General features: G+C 44.1%; 1 protein-coding gene across 1 annotated transcript in view; it reads right to left on the bottom strand.

Annotated features, from left to right (window-relative positions):
• CDH12 (cadherin 12) overlaps window positions 1–17,524 on the bottom strand; it is a 1,126,549-nt gene that overhangs the window by 596,517 nt on the left and 512,508 nt on the right. The window lies entirely within an intron of this gene.

The raw sequence follows: 17,524 nt of genomic DNA, 5'->3' as shown, positions 1-17,524 counted from the left end.
ACTGATATCTCTATCCAGAGCTTTGAAGGATCAAGATTTTACAATCAGGATTTTAAGAAGATCTCCAGATTTGCAATGCACTTGCTCTGAAGATGGTGAGCTCTCAGGGGATTTCAGTGCTGATGATGAAGAAAGAGAAGAATTGAATTTATGCCCCATCCTTCACTTGAAGTCTCAGAGTGACTTACCTTCCTCTCTTTTCCTCCCTTTTCCCACAACAGACACCCTGTGAAGTAGGTGAGGCTGGGGGAGCTCTGAGAGAACAGCTCTCAGAGAACTGACAGATCCAAGGTCGCCCAGCTGCTGTATATGGAGGAGCGGGGAATCAGACCCGGTTCTCCAGATCAGTGTCCACCACTCTTAACAAGCATTTCCAAGGCACCGTCAAGAAGAAGATGATGATGATATTGGATTTATATCCTGCCCTCCACTCTGAATCTCAGAGTGGCTCACAATCTCCTTTACTTTCCTCCTCCACAACAAACACCCTGTGAGGTAGGCGGGGCTGAGAGAGCTCTCACAGAAGTTGCCCTTTCAAGGACATCTCTGGGAGAACTATGGCTAACCCAAAGGCATTCCAGCAGCTGCAAGTGGAGGAGTGGGGAATCAAACTTGGTTTTCCCAGATAAAAGCCTGCACACTTAACCACTATAGCAAACTGGCTTGGAAGGGAAAGGCACCAGGCTTTGACTGCATCCACCATGAGTTCCTGATCAACAGTGGCATGTTCACTAAGAAGTGGCTCACAAAGCTTCTCTCTGACATTATGAGAGCAGAAAGACTCCCAGGGGAATTCAAGAAAGAAAAGGTAGTTGCTATTCTGAAACCTGGAAAATTGGCAGAAAGTCACAGTCTTATTTTCTTTCCCTTCCCATCTAGGTCTTAATGCCAATATTACACCATATAATTGGCCTGCCTGCACTGATTGCTCAAAATTGGGCCAATACAGTTGACATCTTTTGGACACCTAAGCCGTGACAAGCATGCCTTAACTGATGTGTCCACACCATCCATGCTGCCTTAAATTAATTCGGAGCTATGGTTTTTGTCAAGCATGCGGGTTCAATGACGAGTCGAGTTTGAAACAAAGACTACGTTTATTGACAGACCGATACTTTGGCCGAAGCCATTTCTTGAGAAGAATGACACTGATACATAGATACAATACTTTTAAGGACTACTTCAAACGAATTCCAAGGGAGGGGGGATAGGATGGGAGCATTCACACAGATAGTGTCAAAACTATTCACATTCCCAAGGTGATAGCGGGCCCCGACCTTGCTAGGCACAGATGGCTGATACTTGTCACGGCTGGGGCCGGGTCAGGCAAAGTCCAGAGGCAGGCCGAGGTCTGTAGCCAGCAAGCCGGAGTGTCCGAGGTGCCAAATCCAAATCGCTGTGCAAGTATCGCAGGTCCGAGGTCCAGAAGCCAAGGTCAGGGAGTCCAGAAGTCAAAAGCCAAAGTCAGGGAGTCAGGAACCAAAGTCAAGCCGGAGTGGATGCTAGAACATCAGGGAGATGACTAGTTGCTTCCACAAAGCCTCCTCCCAAAGCCCACAGCTATATAGCCCTCTGCTGGCTGTTGCCCATTTGGGCTAATTGCTGGCTCTGAGAGGCAGCCAGGATCCTGTTACAACTCAAGCATCCTTGCTCTTAGGAGGGCCAGAATCCTCTCAAAACTCAGGACTCAGGGAGCGTCTTGCTTGTGAGCGTGCCGCCCTCCTCCGATCCCTGAGGTCCTGACGGAGGCGGTCACGCACACGAGCCACCCGAGAGGGCGAGGCAGGGGGGCTGGGATCTTCTCCAGCAGGAGGCAGGGGCACTGGTGCAGGTGGCAGGGGTACAGTTTCCTTCTGCAGACTCGTCTTCCTCTGCAGGGTCCCCAGCACCCATGACAATACTCCCTTTAGAAGTTCCCTGGGAAGGCACTGATTACCTGGTTCCCTTCTCACTATATCTAAGTAACGGTTATACAGCAGGGTAATAAACAAGAAAGAATAACAAACTCTCAGGTCTCCTCTGATATTCTCCAGACCCAGCTTTTGACAGGACCCATCGATTATAGATCAGAATTAGACATGCTTGACAGGTTTTAACTGTTTTAATTTTTAAATCTGTTCTAATTGTTCAGCTGTGTTATTATTTATCTGCTTGGCTGTTTATTGTTAATTTCAATTGTTTTAACATGTTGGAATCTGCCCTGAGCCCACTATGGGAAAGGGCGGACTATAAATTGACAGAACTAAATAAATAATAAATAATTGGTTGTTCAATAAAAAAAAAAAAGACAGCAATACAACAAAAAAAAAGTTATTGCTGTTCAAAATTCATTAAAACCAACCATGTTAATTGCAGCAGCTATATACTAGCACACATCTGTTATATTAAAATCCAGGTCTGCTAACAGAGTCATTAACTGATAGAAGAGCAAACAAGCTTCTCATTCAGATGATGAACCAGACATTTTCTTCTCAGGTCTGAATAAATTATACAGAAAAAGAAGAAATGAAGACCTATCACTGATACAAACCCCAGATCCCCTCTCTTGGTGGGTAAATCAACCATTCAAGACAGCAAGTGGAAGTGAATTCATTCTTGCACGGAAAAAACAAAACAAAACTCCAATAGCATAGTAAAAAGTTGCAACCAGTCATTTCCAACTCTAGGGTGACGTCGCATCACAACATTTTTACAGCAGACTTTTTATGGGGTGGTTTGCCCTTGCCTTCCCCAGTCATCTACACTTTCCCCCCACCAAGCTGGGTGCTCATTTTACCAGCCTCGGAAGGATGGGAGGCTGAGTCAACCTTGAGCCGTCTACCTGAACCCAGCTTCTGCCGGGATCGAATTCAGGTCCTGAGCAGGGAGCTTGGACTGCAGTTCAAGGTACTGTTAGCAAGGAACCATTATAATATAGAAATAACATGGTAACTGATATTGATTAAAGTATGAATATCCAGTAAATGAGTGAATATATGTGCCACTTCCCTTCCTGAAGACTGCACCATTCTTTCACCACACGGTGGATACTAACCAAACCATAAGCACCAGCCTTCCCTATGGCCAGAAAAGAGTCATAATCCAAACAAAATAAGTTCAGCCATTTATGAGCAGGTGAAACATCCAAGTTTACAACAATCTAATACAGACAGTGAAACTAGTGATTCCTTGCTCTCGAGATTAATTGCAAATCAATATTTATTGAGGAAGACTCAGCATGGGTTCCGTAAGGGAAGATCTTGCCTCACTAACCTGTTTCAGTTCTTTGAGGGGGTGAACAAACATGTGGACAAAGGAGACCCGATAGATGTTGTTTACCTTGACTTCCAGAAAGCTTTTGATTAAGTTCCTCATCAAAAGCTCCTTAGTAAGCTCGAGAGTCATGGAGTAAAAGCATAGGTCTTCTTGTGGATCAAAAACTGACTGAGTAATAGGAAGCAGAGAGTGAGTATAAATGGGCAGTCTTCACAGTGGAGGACGGTAAGCAGTGGGGTGCCACAGGGCTCGGTACTGGGTCCCATGCTCTTTAACTTGTTCATAAATGATTTGGAGTTGGGAGTGAGCAGTGAAGTGTCTAAGTTTGCAGATGACACTAAATTGTTCAGGGTGGTGAGAACCAGAGAGGATTGTGAGGCACTCCAAAGGGATCTGTTGAAGCTGGGTGAGTGGGCGTCAATGTGGCAGATGAGGTTCAATGTGGCCAAGTGCAAAGTAATGCACACTGGGGCCAAGGATCCCAGCTACAAATACAAGTTGATGGGGTGTGAACTGGCAGAGACTGACCAAGAGAGAGATCTTGGGGTCGTTGTAGATAACTCACTGAAAATGTCAAGATAGTGTGTGATTGCAATAAAAAAGGCCAACGCCATGCTGGGAATTATTAGGAAAGGAATTGATAACAAATCAGCCAGTATCATAATGCCCCTGTATAAATCAATGGTGCGGTCTCATTTGGAATACTGTGTACAATTCTGGCCACCACACCTCAAAAAGGATATTATAGCATTGGAAAAAGTGCAGAAAAGGGCAACTAGAACGATTAAAGGTTTGGAACACTTTCCATATGAAGAAAGGTTAAAACGCTTGGGGCTCTTTAGCTTGGAGAAATGTCGACTGCGGGGTGACATGATAGAGGTTTACAAGATTATGCATGGGATGGAGAAAGTAGAGAAAGAAGTATTTTTCTACCTTTCTCACAATATAAGAAGCCATGGGCATTCAATGAAATAGCTGAGCAGTAGGGTTAGAACGGATAAAAGGACTTCTTCACCCAAAGGGCGATTAACATGTGGAATTCACTGCCACAGAACGTTAAGCTGAGAACCTGGTCTTCACAACTACCACAGCTCACAACTACCTGCTCACTCAGTAGGAACACGTCCATTAATTCTGTCACTAATTCTGTCATTAATTCTGTCACTGGTGATCATATCACCTCTCAGCCACCTCCTCTCCAGGCTAAACATGCCCTATGAAGAAAGGTTGAAGTGTCAGACATTGGAGAATACTATTATGATATTATGCTGAATGTAATCTGTAACCTGCCTCTTGACATGACTAACTCCATTTTGAATCTTAGTTACTAACCATGAAGCAAAGACCTTGCATATCAAACAGCTTTAGGGATGTTACTAACCCCCACTGTGCATTCCTTTGCATAGCACTAACAAAAGCAACAGTTCTTTGAAGATAACAAGCCTCAAGGAGAGCCAGCAGGGCTCCTGGGTGGGAAGAAGAACCACAAGCGATAAGCTGGAGGGAGAGTGTTACTTGTAGCCTAGAAGTGTGAGAATGCCATGTTGTTTAGAATTGCTTTGATGTAAGGCCTTAAAACCCTGTGCTTACTAGTTGAATGTATCAGTTCCAATAACTGCCTATACAGAACTTTGAGATATCAAATAAACGCCTTAACTTTTGCAACAAACGGAGGTCCGTTTACTTTGAACTCCAATGTCGGACATGAAGGAGCTGGGGATGTTTAGCCTGGAGAGGAGGTGGCTGAGAGGTGATATGATCACCAACTTCAAGTATTTGAAGGGCTGTCATATAGAGGATGGTGTAGAATTGTTTTCTGTGTTCCCAGAAGGTACGGCCAGAACCAGTGGGTTGAAATTAAATCAAAAGAGTTTCTGGCTCAACATGAGGAAGAACTTCCTGACTGCTAGAGTGGTTCCTCAGTAGAACAGGCTTATAACAGGAGCCCAGGAGGGAAACAGAAGTTTATAACAGGAGCTCAGAAGGGAAATTCTATATGGTCCTTTGAGATAGACTCTAGGAGAAGCTATGCGGGACAAATATATAGTTACTTTTTTATTATTAGTCATCTTTAATCAGGGATCTTTTTGTAGAAAAAGAGGTGGTGGAGTTCATTAGTAGAACTCATTAGTATATGCCCCCCCCCAGCCAAAAGCAACCCGATGCAAGAAAGGAGAGCCCCGGGCGAGCGAGGCCTGCTTGGGCTGGCTAGAGATCCAACCAGTCAACCAAACCTTGCTCACCTGGGTTCTCCTGGGCCGCACCCCCCCTCCCCCCAGTCAGAAGGCCAACAAACCACCCACAGCCCCAAATCATATAAGATGTGAAGAAACGGTGGTGTGGCCTTCTCCAGGGATTAATGAAGGCTGCTGGGGGTGTGGCTGGGGGCCGAGGGGTCAGCCCTGGAATACTCCCAAATAGGGTTGCCAAGTCCAATTCTAGAAATACCTGGGTTCAGAGAATTGGACCTATGCTATACTGAAAATGTGGTGCCTCTATCTCAAAAAAAAAAAAAAAAAACAACCTCGCCAGATCCCCTGATACCTCCAGATCAATTCCCTATTATACCCTATGAGAATCGATCTCCACATAGGGAATAATGAAGTGCCCAGCAGACATTTTCCTCCTCCTCCCCCCCTTCACCCATTTCTGGTGACTCTGAATCGAGGGACTGGCGTTTCTACTCACCAGTTGCTGCCAACTTCTTCAAAGTAACACAGACACACCATCCCAAGAGGAAGCCTTTCCAATCGGAGACTGAAGCCTCTGGAGGTGGAAAGTCACATGATGGCGGTGGGGGAGGGGCTTCCCCCCATTGGCCAGCTGACTGGAGGCAGGAAGCAGCCTGGGAAAGTGGAAGAACCCCCACTGGGACCTGGGGACTGGCAAGCCTACTCCCAAAATTGCCACTGATCTCCAGAGTAGAGAAATCACTTTCTCTGGAGGAAATGGTTGTTTTGAGGGCCAACCCTGTGGCTTCTTCAACTCTGCCATCCTCAAGCCATGCCCCCATAACTTCAGGAATTTCAAAAGCTAGAGCAGTTGCAATGTAGGTTTGCTCCTAATCCAGGGGTTGTTATGCAGCTGCACCTACAATTCAATCGACAAGGTAGGTGGGGAGGAAGAGGGCGAACCCTCAGAAAGGTTCAGGAGGTGCGCTCCTGGGAGCTCCTGCTGAAACTGAGGCCTGTCTTTAATACTCAGATTAGAGTCTGTTGTGGTGCAAATGGCTGTTCATCTGCTCCTATATTAGGGTTGCCAAGTCCAATTCAAGAAATATCTGGGGACTTTGGGGGTGGAGCCAGGAGACTTTGGGGGTGGAGACAGGAGACATTAGGGGTAGGGTCAAGATCAAGGCTGTGACAAGCATCATTGAACTCCAGTGGAAGTTCTGGCCATCACATTTAAAGGGACGGCACACGTTTTCATTTCCTTCCTTCCATAGGAAATAATGAAGGATAGGGGTACCTTCTTTTGAGGTTCATACAATTGGATCCCCTGGTCCAATCTTTTTGAAACTTGGGGGGTATTTTGGGGAGAGGCACTAAATGCTATACTGAAAATTTGGTGCCTCTACCCCGAAAAAAAGCCCCACCAGAGCCCCAGATACCCGCAGATCAATTCTCCATGATTTTCTATGGGAATAAATCTCCATAAGGAATAACAGAGTTCCCAGCAGACCTTTCCCTCCCCTCCCCCCGCTTTCTGACGACCCTGAAGTGGGGGGGAGGGCCTTCAAACCAGGGGATCCCCTGCCCCCACCTGGGGATTGGCAACCCTATCCTATATGGATCAGGAGAGGTGTAAGACAGGCTTGTTTCCTTGTCCCTACCTGATTCCATCTTTACTTTAATGATTTAGCCCCTAGACTGAATATGCTGTCTTTGCATCCCCCACAGCTAGGGACTCATCTGATTCTTGCCATGCGATATGCCGACTACATGGCTCTGGTATCAGCAAGCAGAGCGGGGCTGTGTTGATGAACTGAGATCTTCATTCAACATTGTGCTGATGGACACCTGGGAATTAATTTCAAACAATCCAAGGACTTCGATCGGCCAGAATCAATACACTGGAATATTTCAGGTCACATTCTGGAAGAAGTCCAGTTTTATAAATATCTGGGAGTTCCATTCCAGCTATCACTCTGCTGAGCTTTATCCACTAAAGAGATAGCTATGAAAGTCAAGGCTCTGGTTGCAATTTTGAGGATTTTATTTCCCATCACAGGTACTCAGTTTCTCCCTGCAGCTTTCGATGCATTTGGGTCAAATATAACCACCGCTTTTGTATGCTATTGCAGTGTGGATTGGTGGCCTGGGTACATGCCCAGACTGAGCTTTTTTTTTAGCAGGAACTCCTTTGCAAGTTAGGCCACACATCCCTCACGTAGACAATCCTCCAAGAGTTTACAGGGTTCTTAGTACAGGGCCTACTATCCCAGGAGTAATGGCTACATCAGGGGTAGGCTTCCCAATCCCCAGGTCCCAGAGGGGGATCCCCTGGTTTTACAGGCTTCCCCCCTCCTCCAGCCAGCTGGCCGGTGGGGGAAGCCCGACCCCCACAGCCATCATGCACCTCCATGAACAATTCCCATAGGGGATGATGAGGAATTGATCTGTGGGTATCGGGGGCTCTGGACGGGCTGTTTTTTGAGATAGAGGCACTAAATTTTCAGTATAGCATCTAGTGCCTCTCCTCAAAATACCTCCCAAGTTTCAAAAAGATTGGACCAGGAGGTCCAATTCTATGAGCCCCCAAAGAAGGTGCCCCTATCCTTCATTATTTCCTATGGAAGGAAGGCATTTAAAAAGATGTGCAGTCCCTTTAAATGTGATGGCCAGAACTCCCTTTGGAGTTCAATTATGCTTGTCACACCCTTGCTCTTGGCTCTGCCCCAATGCCTCCTGGCTCCACCCCCAAAGTCTCTGGCTCCACCCCCAAAGTCCCCAGATATTTCTTGAATTGGACTTGGCAACCCTAATCAGGGGTGTGTGACCTAATATGAAAAGAAGTTCCTGCTGTTAAAAAAACCCTGCCAATATTATATATACCTTTCCTTGCTCACATACATTTCCACCAATACTTCCTCTAAGCTTTGGAGTCTTGTGAGCAAAAAATGCTACTTTGTGAGCTACTGGCATTAAAATTGGCAGCTACTGTATACATTAGTTTGCTCTGGGGGCTATTTTTTCCTGAGCCAAGACAAAAATGTGTGAGCCAGAGGCTAAAAAACGGTGAGCTGGCTCACATTAACTGAGCTTAGAGGGGACACTGCTTTCCTCATGTTCAGACTGTGGAAAAACCTATCCGTTGAAGTGTTTAGACACAGATAAAAAGTGTGACTCGCATGAGATCATACAGGAATTGTAGGGATGCTAAGCTCCAAGTGGGACTTGGGGATTTCCTGGAATTCAGTTCATCCCCAGACTACAGAGATCAGTTCCCCTGGAGAAAATGGCTGTCTTGGAGGGAGGACTCCATGGCATTATACCCCACTGAGGTCCCTGTCCTCTCCAGGCTCCACCCCAGGTTTGCCAATCTCCAGGTGGGGGCAGGGGATCCCCCAGTTTGGAGGCCCTCCCCCTGCTTCAGGGTCATCAGAAAGTGGGGGGAGGGGAGGGAAATGTCTGCTGGGAACTCTATTATTCCCTATGGAGATTTAGTCCCATAGAAAATAATGGAGAATTGATCCGTGGGTATCTGGGGCTCTGGGGGGGCTGTTGTTGGAGGTAGAGGCACCAAATTTTCAGTACAGCATCTAGTGCCTCTCCGCAAAATATCCCCCAAGTTTCAAAACGATTGGAGCAGGGGGTCCAATTCTATGAGCCCCCAAAGAAGTTGCCCCTATCCTTCATTGTTTCCTATGGAAGGAAGGCATTGAAAAGGTGTGCCGTCCCTTTAAATGTGATGGCCAGAACTCCCTTTGGAGTTCAATTATGCTTGTCACAGCCTTGATCTTGGCTCCACCCCTAATGTCTCCTGGCTCCACCCCAAAGTCCCCAGATATTTCTTAAATTGGACTTGGCAACCCTACTCCACCCCAAATTTCTAGCAGTTTCCAAATCTGGATCTGGCAACATTCCCTCCCCCCGATCCTGTGTCAGTGACTATGAGGGACTTGGCAATCCCAAGGAATCATGGACCACTGAGAGTTCAACATGGGTTTTCTGGTCTACACTGCGGACTTCTGCATTATGGGATAGATTGGGAGGAATGAATCTTCTCCTTTTAATTCTCCTTCAATAGGACCACTCTTTCAAGCCAGGGCTCCTAAGGACCACAACTCCAATATGTCCAGTGTTTTTCAGGGGGAGAGGGGGCAGGAAATGGTACAATCTTATAATTTTTGTTTTGAAGCCACTCCTAAGGAAATCAACAAAGACCTTGTTTCCCAATAGATTTAGGATTTCACCCTAGGTAACCTGATCTTGTATGATTGTGAAATTAAGTCTGCCAAGGTCATAGGTTGGCAGTTGGGTTGCCAACCCCCGGGTGACACCTGGAGATCTCCCGCTATTACAGTTGATCTCTAGACAACAAGATCTGTTCCCCCAGATAAAATGTCTGTTTCAGAGGGCGGTCTTCATGGCATTATAGTCTGCTAGGGTTCCTCCCTTCCCCCAACCCTTCCCCCCTAGGCTCCACCCCCAAAATCTCCAGGTATTTTTCAGCTCTGAGCTGGCAAGTCTAGCTGGGAGCCTTCATTCCAATGTTTATTGCTATTTTTTTTTTGCTACTCTTAACCCTCATTAGACACCTTTAGGAATTTAGCAGTATTATAAACCTGGATATTTAGAGTTGCCGGTTCCAGAATGGAAAGTTCCTGGTAGAGTCTGGGATGGCAGTATTTGGGTAGGAGAAGGACTTCAGTGGGGTATAATGCTATAGAATCTACCTTCCAAAGCAGCCTGTTTCTCTAGAGGACCTGTTCTCTGTCACCTGGGGATCAGCTGTTCTCTCAAGAGATTACCAGCTACCACCTGAAGGTTAAATACATAAACACACAACCATTAATGGTTATAGTGACCAACAGGGCTTTTTTTGTAGCAGGAACTCCTTTGCATATTAGACCACATCCCCTTGATATAGCCAATCCTCCAAGAGCTTTCAGGGCTCTTAGCACAGGGCCTACTGTAAGCTCCAGGATGATTGGCTACATCAGGGGTGTGTGGCCTTATATGCAAAGCAATTCCTGATACAAAAAAAGCCCTGGTGACCAACAATTACTAAGACTATATTACAATACAATAATGTGAGAATAGGTGAGAATACACAAATACATAGAGACATAGACAAAACTCTCCAAGAGTGCATTCATGGAAGATTATAGAGCGCCAAAGTACAGGGAGTCGACGTAGCTCCTGTTTCAACAAATCTTCAAGCAATGGAAAACTCTGCTCCATTTTCCTTCAAATTAAATAATCCACGAACCACAATTCATACAGCTGTTTTATCATTCCACTGTTACTTTAGTGCCATTCACATTTATTTTCTAATTGTGCCCTGAATAACTTGTCTCCCCCTTATCTTTAGGGGTTATAGAAACAGTGTTCCCTCTAAACTCAGTTAGGGTGAGCTACCTCACAGTTTTTTATCTCTCTGGCTCACACATTTTTGTCTAGGCTCAGGAAAAATGGCCCTAGAACAACCTAATTGACGCCGTAGCTCACAACTTTCATGTCTGTAGCTCATGAAGTAGGATTTTTGCTCACAAGACTCTGCTTAGAGGGAGTATTGGCTATAACGGATGTGTATTTCAAGTGTCCTCTTTCACAATTCAGTTTCATTTCTAATGTACTTTTCTGTCTTACTCAGGAGTCTATGAATCATTTCACATTAGAGCCAGACGCAAGAAACGACGGTGACTTAAGACAGAGCTGAGCGCTGTGAAGTCACAATGCCGTATTTATACTTGACAGCCCATAGTAGCATCCCTGGGACTCAATACACTTTCCCCTTTCTGAGGTACTCACTTAGCTGATTATTATGCTCCACAGACACTCGATGTTGTTTCCTGCTGTTTGCATTAATCTAGAATTTGTTTTATTCTCAGTTTGACTTAGTTCTGTCTGATTTCTGAATTTCTTATGCCCCCTGTGTTCAATTGGTCCACATCTATGCCTCCCCCTTTTTCACCTTCACTCTCTAGACAAATACACGCAGTACAATAGAACAGCGCTCATGTACAGGCTTCACGCTTATGCAAAATATGACATTTTCAAGAGTTAGTTGTGTAGAAGACTCGCTTGTCCCGGAAACAGCAATAAAGCTAGAGGATTCTCGTCTGTCAGCAAATATTTGCCTAGAACAAAATTTACAGGGAAAAGTGTAGGGAAGGATCAGAGGGATTTTGAGGGAAGGAAAAAGGGGGGTGGGAGTTCTGCACATCCCTAGAAAGATGGCACTTTTGTCAAGCATGGCTAATTCTGATCAATAACTGATGGGTTTATGGCCTGACCAAAGCAGACCTGGGTAAGATCCCAGAGAACCAAATGCTGCTAGCTTGTTATTCTTTCCTGGCTCCGCTTTGCTTTATGACTGATAATTAGAGGAACAAAGCAATCAGCACCTTCCCATGAATCCTTCTAAGGGAGGATGAGCCATCTGGGTAATGCAAGGCCGAATGCCTGATAACACCCTGGGAATGTATGTAGTTTTGATATTCTATGTGTGAACGCTCCCCTTCTTCCCCCTCCCCGCAGGAATCCCTTTGAAGTGTATCTTAAAACTTGTGTATCAATGTATTGGTTTAATTCTTCTCAAGCTACGGCTTGAGCCAAAGTATCAGCCTTTCAATAAACGTGGTCTTTGTAGCAATCTCGACTCGTCATTGAACCCGCATGCTTGACAACTTTCACATATACACTAAATAGAGCACTTTCAATGCACTTGACAACTGGCTTTTACTGTGTGAAATGCCAAAATCCGCTCACAAAAAGATGCTGAAGTGGGTTGAAACTGTATTATTTAGCATGTGTGAAAGTGCATGTCATATTTTTTCCTGAAGAGAAATGAGAGAAATTTGGAGGTTTCTTCTCAGGTCAAGGAAAACATTTATTTTAAAATATAATATTCCCAACATTTCTCAGGCGATTTTCAGTGTCTCTATGTAATATAATTAAGTCCCCATGTTCTCATCACCTTTTGAGAACCCACAAGAATAAACTGATAAGGACTACATAGTTTGAAGTACTTTACTAGAACCTCTAAGGATCAGCACAAGCACTTTTGTACCTACTCATTTGAAGAAGTTGGAAATTGGATTACAACCGAAAGACTATTATACATGGCACTGTATGTTTTGAAAGATTTCGGAAGGACATATATTGTATCTTATTCACATTGCCTTTATTGCAAATTGTGGTATATATTCCAATTCTGAAAATTTTATTACAGGTAGTCCCCTGTGCAAGCACCAGTTGTTTCTGACTCTGGGGTGACGTTGCTTTCACGTTTCCACGGCAGACTTTTCTGCAGGGTGGTTTGCCATTGTCTTCCCCAGTCGTCTACGCTTTCCCCCCAGCAAACTGGGTATTCATTTTACCGACCTCGGAAGAATGGAAGGCTGAGTCAACCTCAAGCCGACTATCTGAAACCCAGCTTCCACTGGGATCGAACTCAGGTCCTGAGAAGAGAGACTGCAGTACTGCAGCTTTATACCGCAACGGGTATATAGTATATAAGTATATAGTTACATATAAATATATAGTTACTTATAAGTATACAGTTACTTATATACATGGCTTTTTGTTCCTGTTTGTACCACCTGGAGATTGGCAACCCTAAGCCTAAATCCATTAGCCACCACCAACCCCCAGGTCTTATTATACCTTTGTTGGCACAGCTTCAGGATTATGGAATATGTTTAAGAGGGGGGGATGTGAATCTCTTTCCTCCTAGGCTGCAGTCACACACACTAAATAATGTACTTTCAACCCACCTTCAATGCACTTTCCAACTGGATTTTGCCAGTTCATGCAGTAAAATCCAGTTGGGAAGTGCATCGAATGTGGATTGAAAGTGCATGATTTAGTGTGTGTGATCACAGCCCTAAACTCTTTAGATTGTTCTTTTTAAAATGTTCATTAGCATTTGGATAGTGCTGAAAGCAGGCAGCCCAGGAATGGTTCTCATTGTATGTCTGATGAACTTCAATTCTTTGACACATTTAACAGCTCATTGGAGGGGGTTCCTTCTGACAATATATTGATCAGAGCTAGGTTGCTTCATGATCAAATGATGATAAATATATATGAGAAACAGCAAGCCTTTTTTGTTTGCCAAGTAAGTGTGTATTGCCATGTGTGTCAATATGCAGTTGCCCTTCTCTATAACAGAATAGTAAAAGGGAATTGTTTTATATAAAATAGGAATGTGTGATATGAAAAATCAGAGATTCCTGTCTTAAATATCTTTTGGATGCTGGATATAAACAAAAGAAGATCCTAAATACTCATTTTTTTAAAAAAATAAAAATAAAATCATATGTATTGTTTTAGCTAAGCTAATAAAAGAAGTATGGAAAATGATGTCAAAGATAATATAGTCAGATTATGGTTTCCAACATCCCTAAACTAGTTATAGAAGTGCAAGATAAATTTCTAATTACTGGCATTTATTTAAACTTGATGTTTCAAGTCAACTGGCCTTGTGTGCCCAACATCTGCTGTGATAGTAATCTTGCATCACTTTGAGAAGGTCAGAACTACTTGATTTACAGTACAATTCTGTGCAGAGTTACTCCAGTGCAAAGCACCAGTTGTTTACTCCAGTGCAAAGCACCAAACAAAGTTGCACTGTTACTGATTCATGTGGTTCGGAGATGTTCACAGAATCATAGAGTTGGAAGGGACCTCCAGGGTCATCTAGTCCAACCCCCTGCACCGTGCAGGAAACTCACAAATGCCTCCCCCTAAATTCACAGGATCTTCATTGCTGTCAGATGGCCATCTAGCCTTGTTGACAAATGTTTCACAGTGTTTTTGTGAAATCTACTCAAAATACAGACCAGGTAGTAGTAGGGATTGTGAAAGACCTCAGTCTGAGACACTGCAGAGCGGCTGCCAGTCAGAGCAGAACACTGACTTTGAAAGACCAAAGGTCTGATTCAGTATAAGGCAGATTTATGCATTTGTGAGGTTAAAATGTGTTGTGTGTTTTCTATATGAGTATGCTGTAGTGATTTATCCAGTTTCCCTGAATCTTTCAGTTTTCATAATCATTTCTAAACCAAGCTATTGCAACACTGTGAAACATTAAACTTTGTCCACCAAATAAGTTATGTTGCTTAGCTTACAGGATATGAAAAGCAACGACCCATTCACTGAAGGATGTGGAAAATACCTTCAGCTCTTTTTTATTTGGAGAATATTTTCTGTTCTGTTAGCTCACTGCATCAACTGGCTGAATTTTTTTTTTTGTCACCTCTCAGTGGTATACTTGTGCTGTTGCTGGCTCCTTAAAATTCCATGGGAAAAAATACAAAATTGAATGTATGAGACTGGCACTGTGAGCCGCAGCAGGTGGCAACTGAGGGCACACAAGAAGGAAAACGACAGGGCACCTGGTGTTGTAGTGATCAATGTGGAATCCAGATGGGGATTCAAGAGCAGCACATAGATTTGTAAGGTGAGGAGTGTTAAGAACATCAGCAGAGCCCTGCTGGATCAGACCAGTGGTCCATCTAGTCCAGCATCCTGTCTCACACAGGGGACAACCAGTTCCTCTGGAGGTCCAAAGGGCAGAGAAGCCAAGGCCTCATAAGAACATCAGAAGAACCCTACTGGATCAGACCAGTGGTCCATCTAGTCCAGCATCTTGTCTCACACAGTGACCAATTAGTTCCTCTGGAGGTCCGAAGTGCAGAGAGGTTGAGACTTTCATAAGGACATAAGAAGAGCCCTGCTGAATCAGACCACTGGTCCATCTAGTCCAGCATACTGTCTCACACAGTTGCCAGCCAGTTCCTCTGGAGGGCCAACAACAGGGTGGAGAAGCTGAGGAGTTCATTAGAACATAAGAAGAGCCCTGCTGGGTCAGACCAGTGGTCCATCTAGTTCAGTCTCCTCTCTCACACAGTAGCCAACCGGTTCCTCTGAAGAGCCAACAATAGGGCAGAGATGCTGAAGCCTTCTCCTGATATGGCCTCCTAGTTCTGGGATTCTGAGGGTTTAGTGCCTCGGAATGTGTCAGTTCCCCTCAGATCATGGTTAGTAGTCATTTATAGACCTCTCATCCATGGATCTATCTGATCCCCTTTTAAATCTGTTTATTCCTGTGGTCATCGTCACTACAATCTTTGGTAGTGATTTCCACATTTTAATCACTCCCTGTGTAATACAGTGTTTCATTTTGTCCGTCCAATTTTGTTCTATCTTGGGTGCTGTATAAACAAACAGATTTGATGAGATGTGTAAAATGTGTAAAAGAAGGTTATATAGATTCTTAGAGGTCCCTAGCTTTGGTGAATAAAACAAACCTCTGTATACAAAGGCAGGAAATCTCTGAATACCTCTGAATGCTAGAATGCAGGTTTGGGGAGTGGGGTCGACCTCTTCGGTCTATTTGTTTGGTCCTCCAGGTTAGCTACTATGTGAACCAGCATGATGGACTAAATGGACCCCTAGTCTAATTCAGCAGGGCAATTTGTATGTTCTTAGTCAGTCAAGATGCCACTGTAGACCTATTAGCCATGGCTGTGGCAGGACGAGCCAGGCATGATTTGGAAGAGGGGCATTAAAGGATTTATTTAGCCAAACTATTCCCCAAGACAAAAAAAAGATGGATGGAGTTAGTGGGCAACAAATTGTAATGCATTTTAGTTATCAGTTTTCAGCACATTTCAAAGTGCTGCCCTTCCATCATCCTTGAATGAGACCTTGTTCCAGAAATTTTCATCATCAGCAGAAACCATGGATCTGCAGGTCTCCTCTGTGGCTCTCCTCATAAAAGTCTGTCCCAGAGAGACCAATCAGGATAGTTGATTTTTTTTTTTTAAGATTCTCTTCCTTAAAGGCAGGGCTCTGCAAACTATGGCTCTGGAGAATAATGTGGGACCAAATACGGCAGCAGAAAATGAAATCTTTCAGATAAGGCATATTGGAAGGTGGCATCTTAGTGTTCCATCTATACCCAGACTTAGTGTTCCATCTATACCTTGTGGCTAATAGCCACTCATAGACCTCTGCTCCATATGTTTATCTGATCCCCTCTTGAAGCTTGCATATAGCACCTCTTAATAAAGGACTTGCAACAACCATAGAATCATAGAGTTGGAAGGGACCTCCAGGATCATCTACTCCAACCCCTGCACAATGCAGGAAGCTCAGAAATACCTCCCAGTGTCCAAATGTTATCTATGGTTGGGCACACACAGATTTAGAGAAATAAACTCAGTATGGTTCATCACCTACACCTACAGCTTCCCTGCACTGATTTCGTTAACTTGCAAGATTTATATCCTGCCTTTCTGCCCCGGACACCAAGGCAGCTAACAGATTAAAAATATTCATGATAAAATACATCTTAAAAAAAAAAAATTAAAACCAAACAAAAATGCATCATTAAAACTCTTAAAGCTAAGCTGAAATACACATATAATACAGTAAAATGTTCATACATAAAGACAGGGTTTTTAAAATAAATAAATACGACACGCAAGGAGGGTACCAGATGAAACAAAAAAGGCTTCACCAGCAAAAAAAAAAGGGGGGGGGGGCAAAAGACACCAAAAGAAGAGGTAAAGAGAGTCTCTCTTGGAAGAGAGTTCCACATAATTGTTCATGCCGTCATCAAATGCTGGACAAAGCAAAACAGAAATAGATGTGAAGTTTCTGACTGATGAATGAGACAGAATATGACAAAATATCTGAGGAGTCTGACAGGGGAGTTTGAACAGAATCTGTAAAATTAAGAGTGGATGCTGAATGGCCTCCCCATAGAATCATAGAATTGGAAGGGGCCAGACAGGCCACCAAGTCCAGCCCTCTGCTCAGTGAAGGATCAGAGGGAAGGAACTCTGACAAGTTTTTGTCCAGTCACTGGAGGAAGAGTGCCAATGATGGGGAGCTCGCCATCCACCTGAGGCAGCTGATTCCACTGCTGAACTACTCTTAATATAATCCCCCCCCAAAAAAAATCCAACCTCTGCCTTTTTGCCTGTAATTTAAGCTCATATTGTGAGTTCTCTCCTGTATGGCCAACAGAGAACAGTTCCATGCCCTCCTCTAAGGGACAGATTTTCAAATACTTCAAGAGAGCAGACATG

This window comes from Heteronotia binoei, chromosome 7 (genome assembly GCF_032191835.1).
Source record: "Heteronotia binoei isolate CCM8104 ecotype False Entrance Well chromosome 7, APGP_CSIRO_Hbin_v1, whole genome shotgun sequence".
Taxonomy (NCBI): Eukaryota; Metazoa; Chordata; class Lepidosauria; order Squamata; family Gekkonidae; genus Heteronotia; species Heteronotia binoei.
This window is presented reverse-complemented; position numbering and strand designations above follow the sequence as displayed.